Source organism: Sciurus vulgaris (genome assembly GCF_902686455.1).
Source record: "Sciurus vulgaris genome assembly, chromosome: 7".
Lineage (NCBI taxonomy): Eukaryota > Metazoa > Chordata > Mammalia > Rodentia > Sciuridae > Sciurus > Sciurus vulgaris.
Window position 1 is genome coordinate 96,229,326 of NC_136467.1, and position 21,546 is coordinate 96,250,871.

Below are 21,546 nucleotides of genomic sequence, written 5' to 3' on the forward strand. Positions count from 1 at the left end.
GCATGAACATAGGAAAGTAATGTCAGATTATTCTACTCTTTCCTATTCCCATTTCCTTTGTCATTCATTCTCTTTGTCTAATCCAAAGTTCTTCCCTATCTCCACCATTTTATTGTGTGTTAGCATCCACATATCAGAACATTTGTGGGGAGCCATCCTTATCTAGCAGAATCAGAGGAGGTTGAGCCATGGACACAGAGGCCTGATTTCTAGGAAATGGCAGTCATGGAGGTCTGTCCTAGATTGCTGGGGAGTATATGGCACTGTGGGAGTGGTTCCCTGTCTGGTTCTGTGATAGTTTCCCTGAGAAAAGGACTCCCCTAACTCCATCCATTCCTGTTCATCACAGAAGAAGCCCCTTCCATTCTGGAACCTTTACCTGTGTGGCTAAAAATAAAGGAGAGTTGGGCTACTCCATGATGTTAGAGGCCAGATCTGGTATGGTCTGAGCCATCCTGCCCCCTCTTATTTAAAAAGAGTATTGGCTCGTGTGTTTATTGATGAGATAAGTTTATGGGTAATAGATTGATTTATAGCCAACATTGTCTTCTGGCAGTTAACCCTTTATCATCCACAATGGATGTGGCAGAAACCCCCACAAACATTCTTCCTTTGGTTTTCTGGGAATGGCTTATTTCTTTTAGCATGATATTCTCTAGTTCCATCCATTCAACAGTAAATGCCATAATTTCATTTCTTTATGGATGTGTAATATTTCATTGTGTATATATACTACATTTTCTTTATCCATTCATCTGCTGCAGGAACTGAGGCTGGTTCCATAACTTAGCTGTTATGAATTGAACTGCTATAAACACTGATGTGGCAGCATCATTATAGTATGTTGATTTTAAGTCCTTCGGGTATAAACAGAGGAGTAGAATAACTGGGTCAAATGGTGGTTCCATTCCAAGTTTTTGAGGAATCTCCACACTGCTATGTAGAGTGGTTGCACCAATTTACAGTTCCCACCATCAACAATGTTTGAGTGTACCTTTTCCCCCACATCCTTGCCAATCTTTATTGTTACTTGTATTCTTGATAATTGCCATTCTGAGTTCAATGAACTCTCAGTATAGTTTTAATTTGCATTTCTCTAAGTGCTAAAGATGTCAAACACCTTTTCATATATTTGTTGACTGATCATATTTCATCTCTGAATTTTGCCCATTTATTAATTAAGATATTTCTTTTATGCTCTTTTTTGGGTTCTTTATAATCCTGGAGACAAATGGTGCTGGGAAAATTGGAAATCCATATGTGGCAAAATGAAATTCAACCCTTATCTCTCATCCTTCACAAAACTCAACTGAAAGTTGATCAACCTATACCTGATAGAGAAAACAGTTGACCCAAATCTCCATCTTGCTGGCTTAGGAACAGACTTCATTAACAAGACTACTTAAGTATAAGAGTAAAATCAAGAATCAAAAATGAATAGGATGGTATGAAACTAAGATGCTTCTTTACTGCAAAGAAAACAATTAAGGATATGAAGGCCTACAGAATGGGAGAAAACCTTTATCACAGGCACTATAAACAATCTTTTAAGCATGAAAGATAAATAAAAGATATTTAGAAAAAATGGGAGCACCGCAGCAAACTTCTTAAAAAGGTATGGTCTTATCTCACTCTTCTGTGGAATCTAAAATATTTGATCCCATAGAAGTTGAAGGTACACTGGTACTTAGCAGAAAGGAGAGTAGGGGCAGGGGAATGAGGAAATATTGATCCATGGGTACTGAGTTCCAGTTAGGATTGGGAAGTTCTGGTGTGCCATTGCACAATAGGGTACTGTAGGTAACAATAGCATTCTGTACATTGCAAAAAAACAGTAGAAGAAAGAATTTTGGAAAATTTTTACCATAAAAATATGATAAGTGAGTGAATAAATATTTATAACTTAATTTAGACATTGTAATAGGCCATCTTTCAAACCTCAGAGGGAGGATTGGGGAGACACTTCTGGAAGAATATCCATGATGACTGGGCAGGGGGAGCAGCAGGTGCAGTGCAAGCTGGTGCTCGTGGGTGACTTCCTTTGTGAAGGCCACCAGACTGGCAAGTTGGAGAAGAGGTATGGTAGCCACTCTGGGCATGGAGTGCTACCCACTTGTCTTCCACATCAACAGAGGGCCCATCAAGTTCAATGTCTGAGGTGGGCGAGACCCGGGGCCCAGGGTTACACCACATGCATCCAAGATGGCAACTGGCAGAGAGCCAAAGGGCATGCTGAATGCACCTTGAGGAAAACAGGAAGCGTTTACCATTGGCTGTATGATAATTAGTTCAGCTGCTTAGCGCGTGGACAGATATATCTTACATGTATGCTTGAGCTCGTGATTGCTTGACCTTTAATAGGATTGGATGGACATATCTGATTACAATTGCTTATGCATGAGACTGCCTATATATCGAGGGTGTTATCCAAATAAAGGGAAGCTGCTTCATGAACTTCTGAAGTGTATGTGTTGTTTGTCCCGCTGGTCAGTGGCAAGCGGCAAGTGGTGGCCGGTACGGGGAACAGTGAGCGCTCAGGTAAGTAATAAGAAGATTGTTCACTAGCACAGTCAACTAGCAGTCAACTAGCAGGTTTCCCTATTTGAGGAAATGGTAGCCTTAAGGTTTAACGGAAGGTTCCCCTAGTGAGGGAACGTAAGGAAAGGCTGTCCCAAGAGACAGCAAAGGACGTCCTGTAGTAAATGAATATGAGTAAGGTGTTATTTGTGTTACCTTTTCTTGTTTTGTTTCTGTTTGTTGTTGTTGTGGCAATATGGACATTAGTTCGTTTCTGACTTCCTAAAAACCAAAATTTCAAGAGCAGTTAAGAAAAGGGGAAAAGATATTAGAAACTGTAAAAGAAGAACAATCAAGTCGAGCTTCTAAAAGAGAAAGTAGATGTTCAGACTCAGAACAGGGATGTGATTCTGAAGAACAGGAGCTATCTGAGACAGAGCTAGAAAAGAAGTTCTCTCAGTGGCATTTAACCCCTACCGCGCCACGCCCTCCAGCATATAATCCAGGTCACCACTCTTTTCCAAGTTGTAGGGGCGCATGTACTTGCTGCACAGGGGTGGCCCCCAGACAGTGGGCTGATGTAGAATCTCGATCAGTGTTCCCAATATTCCCAGTATTTGAAGATCAAAACAATCAGAGATATCATCAAATATTAGATATAAAATTAGTAAAACAGTTAAAAGAGGCAGTTATGTCCTATGGAGTACAAGCTGCATTTACCATTTCTTTATTAGAGAATGTTGCAAGTCAAAATCTTACTCTGACTGATTGGGGTAATTTAGCAAAGGCATGTTTATCTGGGGGACAATATCTCATGTGGAAGGTGGCTAACCAGGAGTTATGCTCTGATACTGCCCAATGTAATGCAGTTGTGGGCAATCCTCAATGGAATCTAAACATGCTGACAGGCCAAGGACCATATGAAGGGCAAGGTAATCAGATTAATTTCCACTCTGGTGTGTATCAACAAATTAGTGCTGCTGCCACTAAAGCTTGGAAAACACTTTCAGGTGCTGGTGATCTTCAAGGACAGTTATCTAAACTTATTCAAGGTCATAATTAACCCTATGCTGATTCTATAGACAGATTGATTCAAACAGCAGGACGTATATTTGGAAATGTGGACCAGGCGATGCCTTTAGTCAAACAGCTTGCATATGAGCAAGCAAATAAATGAAGCAATAAGACCTTGGAAAAACAAAGACCTTGGAGCCTACTTAAAGGCTTGTAGGGATATTAATGAGACTTTTATTCAAGGTCAGGTGATGGCTGCAGCGCTTGCACAGGGTCTTAGAGGTAATACCAGCTCCCACCCAGGCCAACAGTGTTATCAATGTAAACAATTTGGACACATGAAAAAGGACTGCCCCCAAGGTTCGGTGCCAAAATTATGTCCCTGATGTAAAAAAGGGAAACACTGGGCAAGTGACTGTAAATCAACTAGAGACAAAGATGGTAACCCTTTACCTTCAAAAAATGGAAATCAGGGCCCCCGACCTCGGGTCCCCCAAATATACGGGGCTATCCAGTCTGTGCCTCGGACCCATTACCCCTTGACTCCCCAATTAGACAAACAAGAGGAAGTGCAGGACTGGACCTCTGTGCCTCTGCTAGAGCAGTATTAACTCCAGAGATGGGAGTACAACCAATACCAACTTCGGTTGTCGGCCCATTACCTAAAGAAACAGTGGGACTAATTCTGGGGAGAAGTTCTTCTGCTTTAAAAGGATTAAATATTGTCCCTGGAGTTATAGACCTTGATTTTACAGGAGAAGTAAAAATCCTTGCTTCTTCACCAAGAGGTGTAGCAATAATAGCTCAGGGTGATTGCATAGCACAATTGTTGGTCTTACCCAGCTGCCATGATCAATATCCATCAAAGAATATTATTAGGGGAAATAAAGGATTAGGTTCTACTGGCCAAAATATGGTCATGTTAACATTGGATTTAAAAGATAGACCTATGACAAAGTTAGTGATAGAAGGCAAAAGTTTTGAGGGCTTATTAGATACTGTGGCTGACAAAAGTATTATCAAAATTACAGAATGGCCCAAAGCCTGGCCACTTCAACAGGCAGATCAGACTTTGAGGGGATTGGGTATAGCTTCCAATCTTAACAAGACTGCATCCATGTTAAAATGGAAGGATGAGGAAGGTTATAATGGTACCGTCCAACCTTATGTCTTTGATCTCTCCTTTACGGGAGATTCCCGGTAAACTTGTGGGGGAGAGATATCATGGAACAGATGGACTTACATCTCACATCCGAGATCCCATACAGTAATCTAAAAGCTAATCAAATGATGTTAGCCCAAGGACACATATGGGGAAAAGGTCTTGGGAAAAATAGTCAAGGACCTATTTCACCCATTTTAGTTACTCCAAAACAAGATAAACAGGGATTGGATTTTCATTAGGGGCCACTGAAGCAATTAAAATAACATGGAAATCTGATAAACCTGTCTGGGTCCCTCAGTGGCCCCTCTCAAAAGACAAATTAGATACGGCCCAGGTATTGGTTAAAGAACAACTAGAGGCCAGACACATCAAACCATCCACCTCTCCTTTCAACACACCAATATCCATAATAAAGAAATCAGGAAAATGGAGGATATTACATGACCTAAGAGCAGTAAATTCTATAATGCAGCCCATGGGACCTATTCAATTAGGATTACCTAGTTTATCGACTATCCCAGTTAATTGGCCCTCCATTGTAATTGACATAAAAGATTGCTTCTTTTCCATTCCGTTACATCCCTCAGACACCAAAAGGTTCACATTTATTGTGCCCTCACTTAATATTAGCTCTCCTAATAAAAAATATGAATGGATAATCCTCCCACAAGACATGGCCAATAGCCCCACCATGTGTCAAATATATGTAGGCAAGGCTATTGAACCCATACGCCTAGCAAACCCTCAACCTTAATCATTATATGGATGATATTTTGCTAGCTCATAAGAAAAAAACCTGTCTGAGAGCAATGTTATAATTCCTTACTAAAGTCACTGGAAAGATGGGGCTTACATACTGCCATTGATAAAGTACAAATGACAGACACCAAAAACTTCCTGGGATCTATCATAAATGCAACTATGGTTCAACCCATAAAAATTACCATTCAGGTGGACAAACTTAGAACTTTAAATGATTTTCAAAAAATTTTGGGTGATATTAATTGGATTAGACCTTACCTTCATTTACCCACCTCAAGTTTGGGCCCCCTGTTTGATATTCTTAAAGGTGATTCTTACCCCCTTTCTAAGCGGTTGCTTACCCCTAAGGCTCAAATGGCTCTCACGCTTGTTGAAACAGCTATGGAAAAGGTTCATCTTGATCGTGTTGACCTAGCTAAGCCTTTATCATTCATCGTCTTGGCCAAAAATAAGTTACCCACAGGAGTGTTTTGGCAAAATGGTCCTATTCTATGGGTTCACATGAATTATGTCCTTAACAAGGTCTTATCCTTGTTTACTGAATCTGTGGTAGAATTAATCCTTAAGGCATTAAAAGTATCCCTTTCCACCTTTGGATCACATCCCTCAACAATCACTAATCCATATACTACTGATCAGATATAATATCTTATTAATAATTCAAATTCATGGGCTATAGTCATTACTAGTACTTCTGCTATGTTTGACAATCATTTGCCATCTGATCCTCTTCTCCAGTTTTGGAGTCAACATCCTATAATTTTCCCTAAAGTCACTTGAAAAGAAACTATTATAGGAGCTACCCTTATATTTACTGATGGATCAAAAAATGGTATGGGTGCTATTACTATAGAAAATGTGACAGAAACATTGCTGTTTAATACTCTTATCTGCACAACAAACAGAACTGTTAGTAGCTATAGAAGTATTCAAAACCCACCATGAGCCTTTTGACCTATTCTCTGATAGCAAATACGTTGTTAATGCTGTTCAAATTTTAGAATTAACTGGTATGATTTCCCTCACCTCCTCTATTACTAAATATTTACAATGTTTACAAAAACTTATCTGGGACAGAAAATATCCTTTTTTTATTGGGCATGTTCGGGCTCATATTGGCCTCCCAGGTCCTCTAAGTTTACACAATGATTTAACAGACACGGCCACCAGAGACCCACACATCTTTAATATGCTTGAAAATGCAAAACCTTTTCATTCCAAATTTCATGTAAATCCTTCCACTCTACATACACTCTATAAAATTACTAAGGCAACAGCTCAGGACATAGTCAAGTCTTGTGCTGAATGTGTTACACTTATTCCTAACTCCTCATTAGGAGTAAATCTAAAGGGCTTCAGCCCAATCATATTTGGCAAATGGATGTAACTCATCATTCAGAATTTGGAAAACAACAATTCATCCATGTGTCAATAGATACTTTTTCAGGATTTATTTTGGCCTCTGCTCACTCTGGAGAAAAAAACAAAGATGTGATAACACACTGTTTACATTCTTTCTCCATCCTAGGGGTTCCCAAACACATTAAAACAGATAATGGTTCTGGATATACGTCCCAGGCCTTTAAACAATTTTGTTCCACCTTTGGTATTCAACATGTCACAGGAATTCCCTATAATCCTACTGGACAAAGCATTGTTGAGCATGCCCATTTAACGCTTAAAAACATGCTTTATAAACAAAAAGGGGGAATAGGGGCATCATACAGATCCCCAAAAGACAAATTGTCTGTTGCCTTGTTCATCTTAAATTTTTTAAATCTCGATTCTGAGGGCCGATCGGCTGCTGACCGTCATTCAGAGCCTAATAAAAAACATCTGCCTCAAGTGCTCTGGAAGGACATTCTATCGGGACAATGGAAAGGCCCGGATTCGATGTTAATCTGGACCTGAGGGTCTGTTTGTGTTTTCCCACAAGATGCACAATCACCAATTTGGGTGACAGAGAGATTGGTCAAGGTCTCAAGAGAGACCCCAAAACAGGAAGAAGATGAGGAGGCTTCTCCTGCTGATGGTGTTGGCGATTTCTCACCAAGTTAATGGAGGAGACTCACGTGAACTATGGGGGATAGTAAAGACGTGGCCCTATCCTGTGTATCCCTTACCAACTCTTCTATTCTATATCCTCCTATTTTTACGACAATTGGCCACATTTCTCTAGTCTGCTGTTCAATGGGGAAAAGAATGGTTTGAGTTTTTGTCAGTGGGAGGTCTATTGTGTGTTGTATCTGTTCGGTGCATATAGTGTTTATACAAAATGCATATACATTGGCGCAGAGAAACAGCCATTATTCGCCAAGCTCTTGTTGCAATTGATGCTGGCTCATCCCCCCAAGTCTGGTTAAATATGCTGGACCGGTAGTCAAAGACAGGTAAGATTCATCGGGAGCTCATACCGACCTAAGACAGGAAATGAGGGCTATAGCCTCATTGTCCGATGACAGGTAAGGATGTGGCTCCCTCCTGGACAACCTAAGACAGGCACGGTCTCTTTTATAAACAGAAAGGGGGAGATGTGGCGGGCGAGACCCAGGGCCCAGGGTTATGCCACATGCATCCAAGATGACGACTGGCAGAGAGCCAAAGGGCATGCTGAATGCGCCTTGAGAAAAACAGGAAGCATTTACCATTGGCTGAATGATAATTAGTTCAGCCACTTAGCACGTGGACAGATATATCTTACATGTGTGCTTGAGCTCATGATCACTTGAACTTTAATGGGATTGGATGGACATATCTGATTACAATTGCTTATGCATGAGACCGCTTATATATTGAGGGTATTATCCAAATAAAGGGAAACTGCTTCATGAACTTCTGAAGTATAAGTGTCGTTTGTCCCACTGGTTGGCTGCAAGTGGCAATGTCTGGGATGTGCTGGGCCAGATGTTCAGAGGCCTGTGGGATGGCCACTATACCCAAGCCCAGTGTGCCCTTATAATGTTTGATGTCACATCAAGAGTTACTTACAAGAATGTGCCTAACTGGCATAGAGGTCTGCTCAAGTGTGTAAAAGCATCCCCATTATGTTGTGTGGCAACAAAGTAGGCATTAAGGACAGGGATGTGAAGGCAAAATCTTTATTTATTTATTTATTTATTTATTTATTTATTTATTTATTTTTGTCTGCCAGGAAAGAAGAATCTTTGGTACTATGACATCTCTGCCAAAAGTAACTACAGCTTTGAGAAACCTTTCCTTTGGCTTGCTAGAAAGCTCACTGGAGACCCTACCTTGGAGTTTGTTGCCATGCCTGCTGTTGCCACCAGTGGATGTCAGGGACACTACTTTGGCAGCGCAGTACAAGCGTGAGTAAGAGGTTGCTCAGTCAAGGGCCCTACCCGACGAGGATGAGGACCCATGAGAAAATGAAGCTCCAGCTTGGCATTCGAAGTCTAGCTTTATAGGCAACTGTCCCGTGAAGTCAGTGGTGCTGTGTGCGTGCCACTTTACTAAAATCTAGCTGAGCAGACACGTGATTCATTTGTGGAATGCTGAAGGAGATGAATGGGCTTCCGAGGGAATGTGGCATTAAAAAAACAATACCTTTAGTTTTTGGACCTACATATTTAGCAGTTTGGAAGGCAGTTTCCTTCCTGAGTTTTGAATTTGACTGCAATAGTCACATCATAGTATTAAGTGGTAAATCTTGTTTGTCACTGTCATTACCATTCCTTTTTGTTAGAATCAGAATGAAGTTGTATTTCTAATATCAAAAACCAAATAAAAACAAACATTTCTATGTGTACATATCTCAAAACCTTACATAGTATCCCTTAATATGTATAATCTTTATTTTTTATGCTTTAGTTGTAATACTAAGAATCCTTACATACACCTTAAATATATACAATATAAATAAATTAAAAATCACATGCTAAATGAAGATTATCATAAAGATGGTGACTTGAAGGTGTAGTCAGGAAATAATCACAATGAAAATGTACTATGTGGGTTAATCTAAACATTGACTCTACAACATGATATTATCAATATCTTGGGCAGTTATATACAGAATAGCATAAAAATACTAACATATGTTTGAAGAAGTTTAAATGTATTTAACATTTTTAAAGTCCTTGTATTTTCTGGCATGTACTTCAAGTATCAATTTACATTAAAATATAAGCTAATTACAAATGTTGCAGGCCCTAAACAAAACACAAAGTAACAGGGTGTGTAAATATTATTTTAAAGAAGGGGGAGAGTGAAATGACAAAATAACCTCCCAAATATTTTAACAAATGGAAAATATAGAGAAGATGAAACAAATGGAAAATAAATAGTATTTAGACATATTTAAACCCAAATATAAAGTTAATTGCATAAATATGAATGAACTCAAAACTCTGGATAAAAGACAAAAGTAAAAGTAACATGAGATAAAAGTACCCAGAAATGGTTATGTAATAGAAAATGTTTATTCTTTATGAATATATCTTATATTTAAGATAAAATTTAAGATGAAAGAGCTTTGAACTGAAGATAAATAACATAGCTGAAATTTATGAAGTCAAAATATTAGATGAACTATTAGGAAAAAAATCATTTAAAAATAAATATCACTAGGACCTCTAATTTATTTATATTTTATGTATATGTATACAGATTTCTGTATTCTTGTTATTATATTTATGCCCATGAATAAACATAAGCATGTAATTCCAACATTTTGGTATACACTGAAACTACCTGGGCAAGAAAGTCTACATTTGATGGAAATTGATGCAATATACAAGATTAAATTGTTAATTTGAAAGTGTTACATATATACTGTGCAATAAGTTTAATTATTAAACAACTGAGTAGTAACTGAAAGTAAGTGAGAATTGGGACTGAAATAAACAGGTACAAGTATAAGAATGACATTTTTCCAATGGGAATTAATTTACTGGTTGCAAATCTTAATTTACTTTCTGAGTTTATAATCTCATTAAAGAGGCACAGTTTGGAGGTCATTGGGGAAATTTCTTCGAGCAGGTCAAAATTTCCCTATTGCCATTTGGTAGCCTTCTTATTCAGAAAAATTTAGTTGTTAGCCCAGGCAACCTTAACAAGTAGATGGAGGCCAACTAATTTGATCATCATCCAGAATATAAGAATACCACTACAAGATTTGTAAATTTCAGCAACACCAGGGGAATGTTTCCTCTTGATTTTTAAATACCATTATAGTTTAAGTAACATAGTTGTCAAATCTCATTCTCTTTCCCTCAGGCCCTGAGTATACTCTGCATTCATAATTCTATGTGATATGCCAATATTATTCTGGGCTTGTATACTTAGGGAGTTTTTATCATTTCATAACTTTACTAATTGTTGGCACTACATGATTTCTTTATATTTTTATAGTTTTCTAATTTTTCAAAAATTTGCTTTCATGTTATATAAACATGATTTCAAATCCTGCTGAAGGAAAAAATACCTTACCAAAATGATATTTTTTGTGAATAGAAGATAGCATGACTTTTATTGCTATCAGGGCACGTCTTAAGAGACCTGTGATCTGCCCACCTTCAAAAATGCTGACTAAATCTAAAACACAACAGTAGCCAAAAATGCAAGACAGTAAAATATGTGTCTCTTGTATTTCTTATAAAATAATGTGGCTTTTGTATCTTCTGTTGTTCTCATTACAACATAAAATTAATCTTGGCCTGGTCTCATTAATAAGAAATCCCTGCTTTTTTTTAAATTTAAATATCATGTAAAATCTAAAAAGATGGACAAACTCTGCATAGTAAGTATAAATGCAATTGCAAAGTAGAGTATTAGAATTATGCCACAAAATGTATCAGAAAATAACATAGGCCTTAAATACTACCCTCAGGCCAAATTATTGTTTTAAAATTTCAGATTTATTTTGTATTTTTGGAAAAGATATCTGAAAAGCAATAATAACTTTTAAATCTATCATTAGATTCCCTTCAACATGAATATTGGAGTTTCCAGAATTGTTTTGAAACTATTTTCTTTCAAGCTAGCATATTAATGTTAGTGAGAACTTTAGCCAGGAAAAACAAAGGGTTGACAATAGCAATCTATGTCATATCAGAAGATGTAGCAGATAGAAGTTATTCAGATTCACTTAGCACTTAAAAAAAAGAAACATAGATCACCTGCAATAGATAAACACAGTTTTTTAAGAACTTTTAGTTTGCTTTTGTTATTTGTTCTTTTTAGTTATGACAGTAAAGCCTATGTTGGTATATTTATACAAACATGGAGTATATTGTATTCTAATTAGGATTCCATTCCTGTGGATGTAAACAATGTCAAGATTCACCATGGTGTTTTCATATATGTATGTGGGGAATTCCAGTTTATTCCCTTGCTTTTTAAGATATTTCACTCTTGTTTTAAGGAAGAACAGAATACCTCTTACAACAGGAACAGTATACAAAGAAATATGGGTTAATCAGATGTGTTATGATGGGCTACAAAGCTTATTGTTTCATAAAGAGTTTGTAATCAAGCATTTTTAGATATGCTTTAATAAAATTGTGTCAACTACCTGTGCATGCATTCATCTATCTACAATATACTTATGCTTATGTGCCTGTATTTACTTAGCTCGAAAAAAGGTATTAAATATAAGGTCATAGAGAATAATTCTGTATTTAAAACTATGTATTTGTGTTGTACCTTCCATAATTAAGCACCAAATGAGAGGTAAATGGAGTTTTGTCAGCATTAAACCTCGATATATATGTTAGGATATTTTCAAAAAAGTAGAGATGTGATCTTATTTTATAGTATTTGATGATGCTGCATTAACTTATTAATTTTAATAGAGTTATGAGCACATATGGTAAAATTTTTGTTTAGAAAACATTATTTCTTTTTGAATACTACTTAATAAACAGCTGCTTATTTATTTTTTGTCATATCCAAAGAAAGTATACTAGCTTTTTAATGTTGTGACTATAGACAATTAAAATAATGTTATTGAAAGCAAAATGGTGTAACAAACAATTTCCATATGGCTATTTTTTTTTAATCAGAATGAAAGAATGAAATTTTACCACATTTCTTTTTGAGAATGTAAGTTTTCCATGACCTGAAAGACATTACCCTCATGAAATGTGTGGCTACAGCAAGGAACAGCTCATGATATGAAACTGGCATGAGTACAGAAGCAAATTAGAGCTCACAAGGACCTGGGAAATGTGCCATGATTATTTTCATTGAATGAGAATATTAGCATTTTCCTACTGTTCTAGAAGTAATAGTGCATTAAATTTTTGGAAAAGTTTTAACACTTACCCTACCAAGTTAAGATCTTCTAAGTAGATTTTAAGAGGGGCCATGGAAATGGCAAAAAGATTAAAATTCTAAAAACCTACTGTTTTATAAGTCAGCAATTAATTTTTTTAGGTTTATGCACATGCAGATTAATTCATATAATGTAAGCAGCAAATGTAAAGCCCATAAAAATGTGCAACATAAAGGTAGAAAATGTAGTAATAATGAAGCTGAAAAGTATATTCTTTTTATTAGGTCTGTTTAAGTTTAAAGAAGATAATTTGACATTATTTTCTTCTCTTAGACAAGTATATATATTGGCAACTCAGTTGTGAAAATGAGAGAAAAGTAAAAATAAACAGAATCTGAAATAAGAAAAGAGTGGGACGTGGTGGCATATACCTCAAATCCCAGTGACACTGGGGGCTTAGATAGGAGGATCACAAATTCTAGACCAGCCTCAACAACTTAGGGATACTCACAGAAACTTACTAGGTAGTGTAAATGGATGATAAAGTACCCCTAGATTCACTCAATCTCCAGTACCAAAAGAAAAAAAGAAAAACAGGAAATGAAAAGAGTTAAATATTATTGCAGTAGATGATATATTAATCCATAAAAACACTAATGAGCACCAAAAAGTCAGATTTGTGATATAAGGAATAAATGTGAAAGATTTCTAAAAAGCATAAAGAAAATAAAAACCCAAGTGATATAATTAAAAAATAAAACAATGAAGTGCCAATATATTGATAATTGATATTTCTAAATGAAAAAATACATTAAGCAATAATAGTAATAGGGTAAAAAGTAAAATGGATTTCTAATGTATAAAATAGCTACCATTATCATTTGAAAATTTTAAGACATATGTGAATGTATCAAATTGAATATCATGAGCTTAAAATATTTAAAAAATAATAACGGGCTGGGGTTGTACCTCAATTGGTAAAGTACTTGCCTCAAAAGTGCCAAAAAAAAAAAAAATATATATATATATATATAAAAGACTAGTAAAGAATAAGACTTATTCTTCCCAAATTTCAATGCCTCCAATTAGAGCAGTATCTATAGAGGTTAATGATTAAAAATTATTAACAAACAGTGTTGAATCCTATTTTACATATAAGAAGACAAGGAAAAAATGTAGTACATACTACAATTCACCATTTTTCAATTAACTTAGATAAATCAGTATCACTTTGAATAGTTGAAAGTATGATATATAAATAGATAATGATTATTAAAATTATGCATTTTCTTATTGGACCATGTATAATAATACATAACATCACTAAAACAGCAAAACTTAGTGTTTGTTTTTGTATATATTTAACTGTGTCTACTATTCTGCATATTTTACATACCAGCATTTATATTCTTAAATTTTTCTTAATATGTCCCAAAGAATGAGAAATTAAAACTAAAATTTGGAACAAATCATGTAAAAATGTAAGTTTATATGAAAATCTTACCAATGGTTCTTCATGCAGTCATTCTGGGAAGAAAGGCAGTCAGTTTTTTATTAAAAGGAATTATTAAAAGGAATAATTTTTAAATGAATAATTTAACTTTAAAACGAAGTATTTATCCATTATTTTTGAAAAATTTTTCATTTAAATTTTTGGTGCATTTAGTAGCATACCATTCTTTAGTACAGATAATCTACTAACAGTAATATCAAATAACTATTTTCAAAAGTAAAACATTTAATTGTCTTTAAAAGATTATATTTACTAACACTGTATGTTTGATATATTTTTCTTCACAGCCTAGTAGATTTTACTAGGTGACAATAGTGTTAAAGTAAAAGAGAAAACACAAATATTAACTATACAAAAATTATCTTTATTAAATAAAACAGATTTTTTAAAGAAAACACATACTATGTTGACATTTGCTTTAAATATTTGTTATTGTGTGTATTATCTTTTATATGTATATAGTTACGAAACAATAAAAAGGTAAGGTAATTTAGTTATTTTAAACACAATATGATATTAATCTGCTGGATGAATTTGTAGACTATAAAATAAAGCATATTACTCAGAATATTTAGTGAGAATGTTCCATATTGATTATCTACATTCCTTTGGGTTTTTTCTTAAAGTTATTTTTCTTGAAAACATAGAATTTTTTATTGAAAATTATATTATATGCCTTTTATTTATGAGTATCAATATGTTTGGATTAAACTTGAAAATCTTGATTCTATGTAAAATGTTTTGTTTCTGAACTCTGATATTTAACTTAGAGGTGTTCGGTTATGTATATTAATAACTGAGAGGATTATAGCAGGGGGACCACTTTTATATCTCTTGACATATTAAGTATCTAAATAAATGCATTTTACTCTTTTTATTCTACAGAATATGTCATAACCAGTTGTGAATTATGACAAATTATAAAATTGATAATTATACAAATTATAAAATAGTTATATATATAAAAAACAACTCCCTAGCCGTCTCCTGTAGAGGAGTTCTTTCAATTTTAAAACTTAACAGTAATAGAATAGTAAGAAAAAAATGATATAACAAACTTATTAGGTTTTATTGTATTTTTCCAATTGGACACTATATGAAATTTACCTTGGAAAATATTTAGGACCCAATATAGACTACTACTAATCATAATAATCTAATAATGTATTAATTTTTACCTTTTATGTATGTTTTTACTTTTTATATAGAACAAAAAATAAAAATTTTATTTATATTGCACATTTCCAGTTTTTCTGAGTAAAATTATTTCCATTACCAAGTTTAGTTTACGTATCTTTTCCAAGACAGACTTCCTATTATCATTGTACTTAAAGTTCTTGCATTCTTTCACTTTTAGGCAGCTGCAAGATATCAGTACACAGGACACCTAAGAGATAAGCTCTCAATCCTCTGCAAGGAAAAGCAGGGATTTATAACAAACTTCATTTCATGAGCAGAGTAAAGGGTATAAGAGATCAAAAATATCAACATTAGGAGATCAAAATATGGACAGAGGCAATACCACATAACATATGCTGGTTTCTCCTGCAAAACCAGTGGCATTTGGGGAAATGAGGTAAATTACAAAAAACTTATTGAAGAGTCCAGTAGTTTGAGAAACTCTACAGAAGCTTTTTAACCATCCAAATAAGATAAAGAATCAATAACACATAAATTATATTAGATTTATTCATAAAAATCTCCCAGATATAGAGCAATAAAATATTAATAAATGGAAACATTATACACATAATTTAATATTGACATATTAAGATGCCTTTATGGAAGTCCACTATAAGTGATGTCTTTTGATATTATCCACTATTGTTTTAAAATTGTTGTAGCTCATTCAGCCACAGGAAATATAAGATTATTACAGTATTTATTTAACAAAACAGATTACATTCCCCAAGTCCATTCCCCATTATCCAGTAAATTAGTTAAACTTACAAGGTTAAAATTATACACAAAAACATACTTAAAAATCTGTGTATACATAATTATTTTAGTTCTTTTTACTTTTTCTTATGTCTCATACTTTTAGTTATTTTGAGACAACTAAATGCCTTTAATCTTAGTTTCTTTTTTTCTATTAAAAAGGTTTATTTGAAATTTGACATAAGTCAAATTTTAAATTAGAAGTACCATGTTATGGGTAAAAGGAAGGGGAATTATTATTTTAGAAATGGACTTATTTCCTGAAGGACCCACAGGACCTAGTTGACCTGAGGAGGGCATTCTTTAGAAGAAGTGCCCAATGTCATTTGCTTTCAATCCATTTCTATTCTGTTTTTGACATGGTTCCTAGTGGATGTACATGATTCTTCTCTCTGATGCTATATATGATCACCAAGTCATGATCCTTTCTTAGTTGTGATATCAAGTAAAATACTGGCATATGCGAGAATGATTACACATTCAAATGTACATTTATGTGATCTTTCAAAAGTATGCAGCTGCAAGCATTCACAGAGTTATATTAAGATTGATCTTTCTGAAATGCAAGAAAATAACATAATGCACATGCTCAGGACACTATTTCCAACTTTTGCAACTTTATTTCAAAGCCTAACTTCTAGTGACTAAGCAGAGACTTTAATTATTCCACAATTAGAACTGTATACTTGTTGAGTTATCAAAGAAGGTTATTTAACTGTAATTATAATAAAAATGACTCTGACATTGTTAAAAATTTACATTTACCTTAAATTGTGCTAGTTTAACTTATAGATACTATGTTAAATGAGTGGATAAATATCAAATAAATTTATTCAAAATTTAAAAACACCCACAGATATTTTTTCATTTATTTTTTAATTCTTACAAACTTAGAAAAGAAGTATATGAAATTCCAGGTACTTCAAGTGTATGCACATATACATAATTTACATAGAAATAACAAAACTTCACTAAGGAAATATCAAATTAGTACTGGAAAAAGAGGGGTAGGGGTGTGGGAAAAGAAAAATAACAGAATGAATCAAACATCATTACCCTATGTAAATATATGATTACACAAATGGTATGCCTCTACTTCATGTACAATCAGAGAAACAAGTTGCACCCCTTTTGTTTACAATAAAAAAAATAAAAAACAAATTAACACTTGGGATTATAATTTCATATCACAGGAATGTGAAATACTACATCTCCCAAACTTATATTCATGGATAAATAACAAAACAATATTGGAGTGATGTATAAATAGTTCCTAAAAATTCATCAAAATGCATATGCAAGTCTTGCAGTTATAGACATGTATAATACAAATTTTGCACAACTAATTCATAAGTACAGCTTAAAAATAACATTTAAAAACATTGCCTAAATAAGTTACCAAAGAGGAAGTACACTTGTAGTTATCTAATACATCTGGAAAATGTAGGTTCCCTCACCCAACATGTCTGCTGTCTGCAGACATTTGTTTTTGAACAATATGTCTCCTCCTGAGATCACTCACCAATAGTCATGCAGTGTTGGGGGTCACATGGGTGACAGGGTGGAGGGAGGAGCTGACTGCAGGGACATGCTTTTCATTAATGACTTATTGTGTGTGGATTGGAAGAGTGATTAAAAACTTGAAATTACCTACTGTCTTTTAAAATTTAGCTCTTGAATAGGTAGGGGAAATCAGAGTTAAGTTTATCAAGCTAAGGTGCTGTAAGAACAGCAAAACAAAAACAAAAACAAGTCAGGTTGTGCTAGTCAGTGTCTTCCTTGTTAAGTGACATGATAGAAGGATGCTGTAACAAATAATTGCTGGCTGGGCTGACTCTGTGTCCAACTTATACTGAAAATGCTCTAGGAAAGCCTACTCGCCTTAGGTCATTATTATTTAAGTGATTTTCTTCTAGGAAAATAGGATATTTTGAGGAACCTGTCTCTATTTCTCAGGTTACTAAATGTCAAAATCATAAAATTGAATTCATATTAATAAGAGAATGGACAGATTTTCTTTTTGTAAAATTGTAAGCAATTTTAAGTTATCAAGATATCACAAAATGGAGGAAAGGTACATGTAAATCTAAATTTCAAAGGGGGAAGTAATTTATGTTGATTTTTAACATCGATCCCAAGATTATTTAAAGAATATTTGATGGAGTATTTAGACTAGAAGTACATTCATTCATTCAATAAATAATTGACAATTATTATGATGATTATGGATTAGGCATGTTCATATTTTGAGGGGAGTACTTACGGAAATCCCAAGTGAACAAACAGATTCTCTAGCCTACAGGCAGCTAAATTTTTAATGGAGTAACTAAGATAAATATGAGCAAAGGAAAATACATTAGATGCCCAAAACATGACATGATATAAAGGCAAATGTAAAGTGTTTGGACAGAGAGCAGTATGGTAAGTAGGGAGCTAATTTAGGCTTAAGGAAAAAGGAGAAATATAAGTAAGTGACATTTTAAATAGAGAGGTATATAAAATGAAGTAAATAATTTTGTGAAGACTAGGAGGAAGAATGTTTCATGCAGGATCCCTGAGCATCAAGATCCTAATTTAGTCAAGGACTCTGTCATTTAAGATCTTGGAGGTCCCTGTTAAAAACATGACTTACCAAGAATTAACTATGATATCCTACATTCATATACTATTTGGAAAAAACTGAATGACTGAGTGACAGTACTTGTAGTCAACTATGTACCTAGGTATCTATGTATTTAGCTATAATCTAATATTTATCACTCATAATATCAGTAATAAAGAGAAAATCATGAACTAATTAGAAGAGTCAGCAACAGGTGGTAAACTGTATACGAAGATTGAGCATTTCAAAGTTAATTTCCTTGCCCTGAGCTCTTACCTCCCACCTCCTACAGTAAATAAAACCATGCTGAATATTACACTGAACAATTTTGAAATTAACCCTTAAAGACAAGAATTAGATTCTAAATCCAAAATAATTTGACAAGATAAAAGAATGTCATTATGAAAATATAAAACTATGGATAGGTATATTGATATGAGCCACTATATTAATCCGGATTCCCTTGAAAGAAACATACACAATAAAACGTATATACCTATAGACAGAAATCTATTGTAAGGAATTGACTTGTACAATTATGAAAATTGATAGCTCAGCTCACAAGAGCTACAGTTTACATTTGGAAAACACAAAAGCTAATAGTAGAGTTGCTGCCCAAATGCCTCAGATCCAAGACAATGTTCTAGTGCCAGTCAAAATGCCAGCAAGAGCAAGACCCAAGAAAAGTCAAGGTTTCAGTTCAAATCTGAAATCAGGCTGAAAAACTGGATCTTAGATAACAGGCAGTCATAAAGAAGGAGGAATTCCCCCTTATTCAGGGGAGGATCTGCATTTTATTCTTTTCAGGTCTCACACTGTTTAGAGGAGGCCTACCTACCTTAGAGACAGCATTGTTTCATTCAGTCTATCAGCTTAAATGTTAAAGCTTATGCAAAAATACCTTCACAGAAACATTGAGAAAAATCTTTATCTAAATTTGAGAACCTTATTGCCCAGTCTAGTTGACAAAACTAACCATCATTAAGTCCAACTCCTGATAAACTTTGGTTCTTACAGAATTAGAATAATCAGTCTCCAAAAGAAAACAATAACAAGGTCTTAATTCTTCCTAATATGACAACTATTCTGTGTATAACCCCTACGCCAGAATAGAAGGAAAAACCTTTGAGTGATGTTCACTCTTCATTTTTCTAGCCTGTAACTTAAATATTGTGATTATCTCCATCAGGTTGATATGTTATAACAAAGTACCATACAGACTACCAAACTAGCATACAGAAGAAATTTATTTCTCACAGTTATTGATCATGTGCCAGCATGATTGGGTTCTGTTAAGGTTCCTCTTCCACTCTTCCAGTATAACGGGTGAATTTTCTAGAGTCTATAGTTAGATGGGCACTAATCCCATTTATTAGGGTCCCATTTTTATTACCTAATCATCTCCTAGAGGCCTCCTTTCCTAATACCATCATATGGGGGTTATATTTTCAACATATGAATTTGAAGGAAACAGAAACAAGTACAGTATTGCAATTAATAAAATTAATAATAATTACTGTTTTATAAGACCAACATATCTTATGCTAAATGACAAAGGAATAAAAGGAGGAAAAGATTTTAAAAACACACATGCATATGCATTCATGACAAAATAAGGCAGTACACATGATATTTATAGTCCTCATATAACTGATTGGGGTGATAGCTAGCATTTATGACTACCTTCTTTCATTATCTATACTGTGTCCCTAACTATCTTCATCAAACACCTCAACTGATCTTGATTCCTTACCTACTTGGGTGACTCAAGCCTTCATTCCTGAGGGACTGGGCTATTAATAGTCCTAATGTTTTGGGTCATCATAGTTTTGCTTTACTTAATCAGAGGACCTGGTAATATTAAGATTCCCTAAAGGATCTTCTGTATTACAGATTTAGTCCTTGACTTCCATTGTAAAGCAGTAAAAATGTTTCCCTGGTAGTCAGGATCAAACTCCATTTAGCATTTTTCTTTGCCTATTGATTCAGAAGCAGGGAGCATCCAATGTGACTGGGTGATAGCATTAATTTTCAGTCAGTGGAATCATTATTGTTTCTTAATGGAAGCATTCCTCCCTTTGACCCTCAGACCAGTAATTAGCCAAGCATGAGGACAGAGTATAAAGCAAATATTTTGCTAGAGAATGACTAGGGTTAGTAGTGATTCTATGCTCATATTCAATCCTTGATTCCTGAAACAGTGAATTCTGTTTATTGGAGAAGCATTATATATAGGGTGTTTATTCATATCATTCAAACCCTTCTAGAATACTCTTGTGTCGCCATTGTGCATGTGCTCTGAGTCTTCAAACAGCCACCACCATTCTAACAAAATAGCTGCTTACAGAAGATAGAAAACATGGAAAGGTCAGTGAATTCCATGAACATGGATACATTGGGTTGAAATTAGTTCCTCATCAAAAGCAAAATTTCATGTGTGCATGCATGAATATGTCACGGTGAATCCTGGCCACTGGATGTATCTACAGGACACTAATTTAAAAAAAGTAAATTGTAAATGGATTGAAAAGGGATTGGTGGAGTGGAGGGAGGGGACTTGGGAGGAAGTGCTGAGGAGTGAAATGGAGCAGGTTTGGTTCTATGCTTTTGTGATTGTGTCAGGGTGTATCCTGGTGTTATATATAACCAAAAAGAATTTTTGCTATATGGAATATAATGATGGTGATTAGGATATTCTGTAAGTATACAGATAGTAGTCTGAGCTTGAGCAGTCCTGCAGAGAAGTCAAATTCCAGACTAATTATTTATTTTAGTAAAACCAAATGATACCCCTTCCATGA

The 21,546-nt window shown here is 34.6% G+C and overlaps 1 protein-coding gene and 1 pseudogene across 2 annotated transcripts in view; both read left to right on the top strand.

Moving 5' to 3' along the window:
• The window catches only part of EYS (eyes shut homolog), a gene marked incomplete at its 5' end in the record, with an annotated part of 1,696,555 nt that overhangs the window by 170,926 nt on the left and 1,504,083 nt on the right, over positions 1-21,546 (top strand).
• LOC306666935 (GTP-binding nuclear protein Ran-like) lies at positions 1,983-8,840 on the top strand (annotated as a pseudogene). Its single transcript has 2 exons — positions 1,983-2,144; positions 8,335-8,840. The product of its transcript is annotated as a GTP-binding nuclear protein Ran-like (transcript).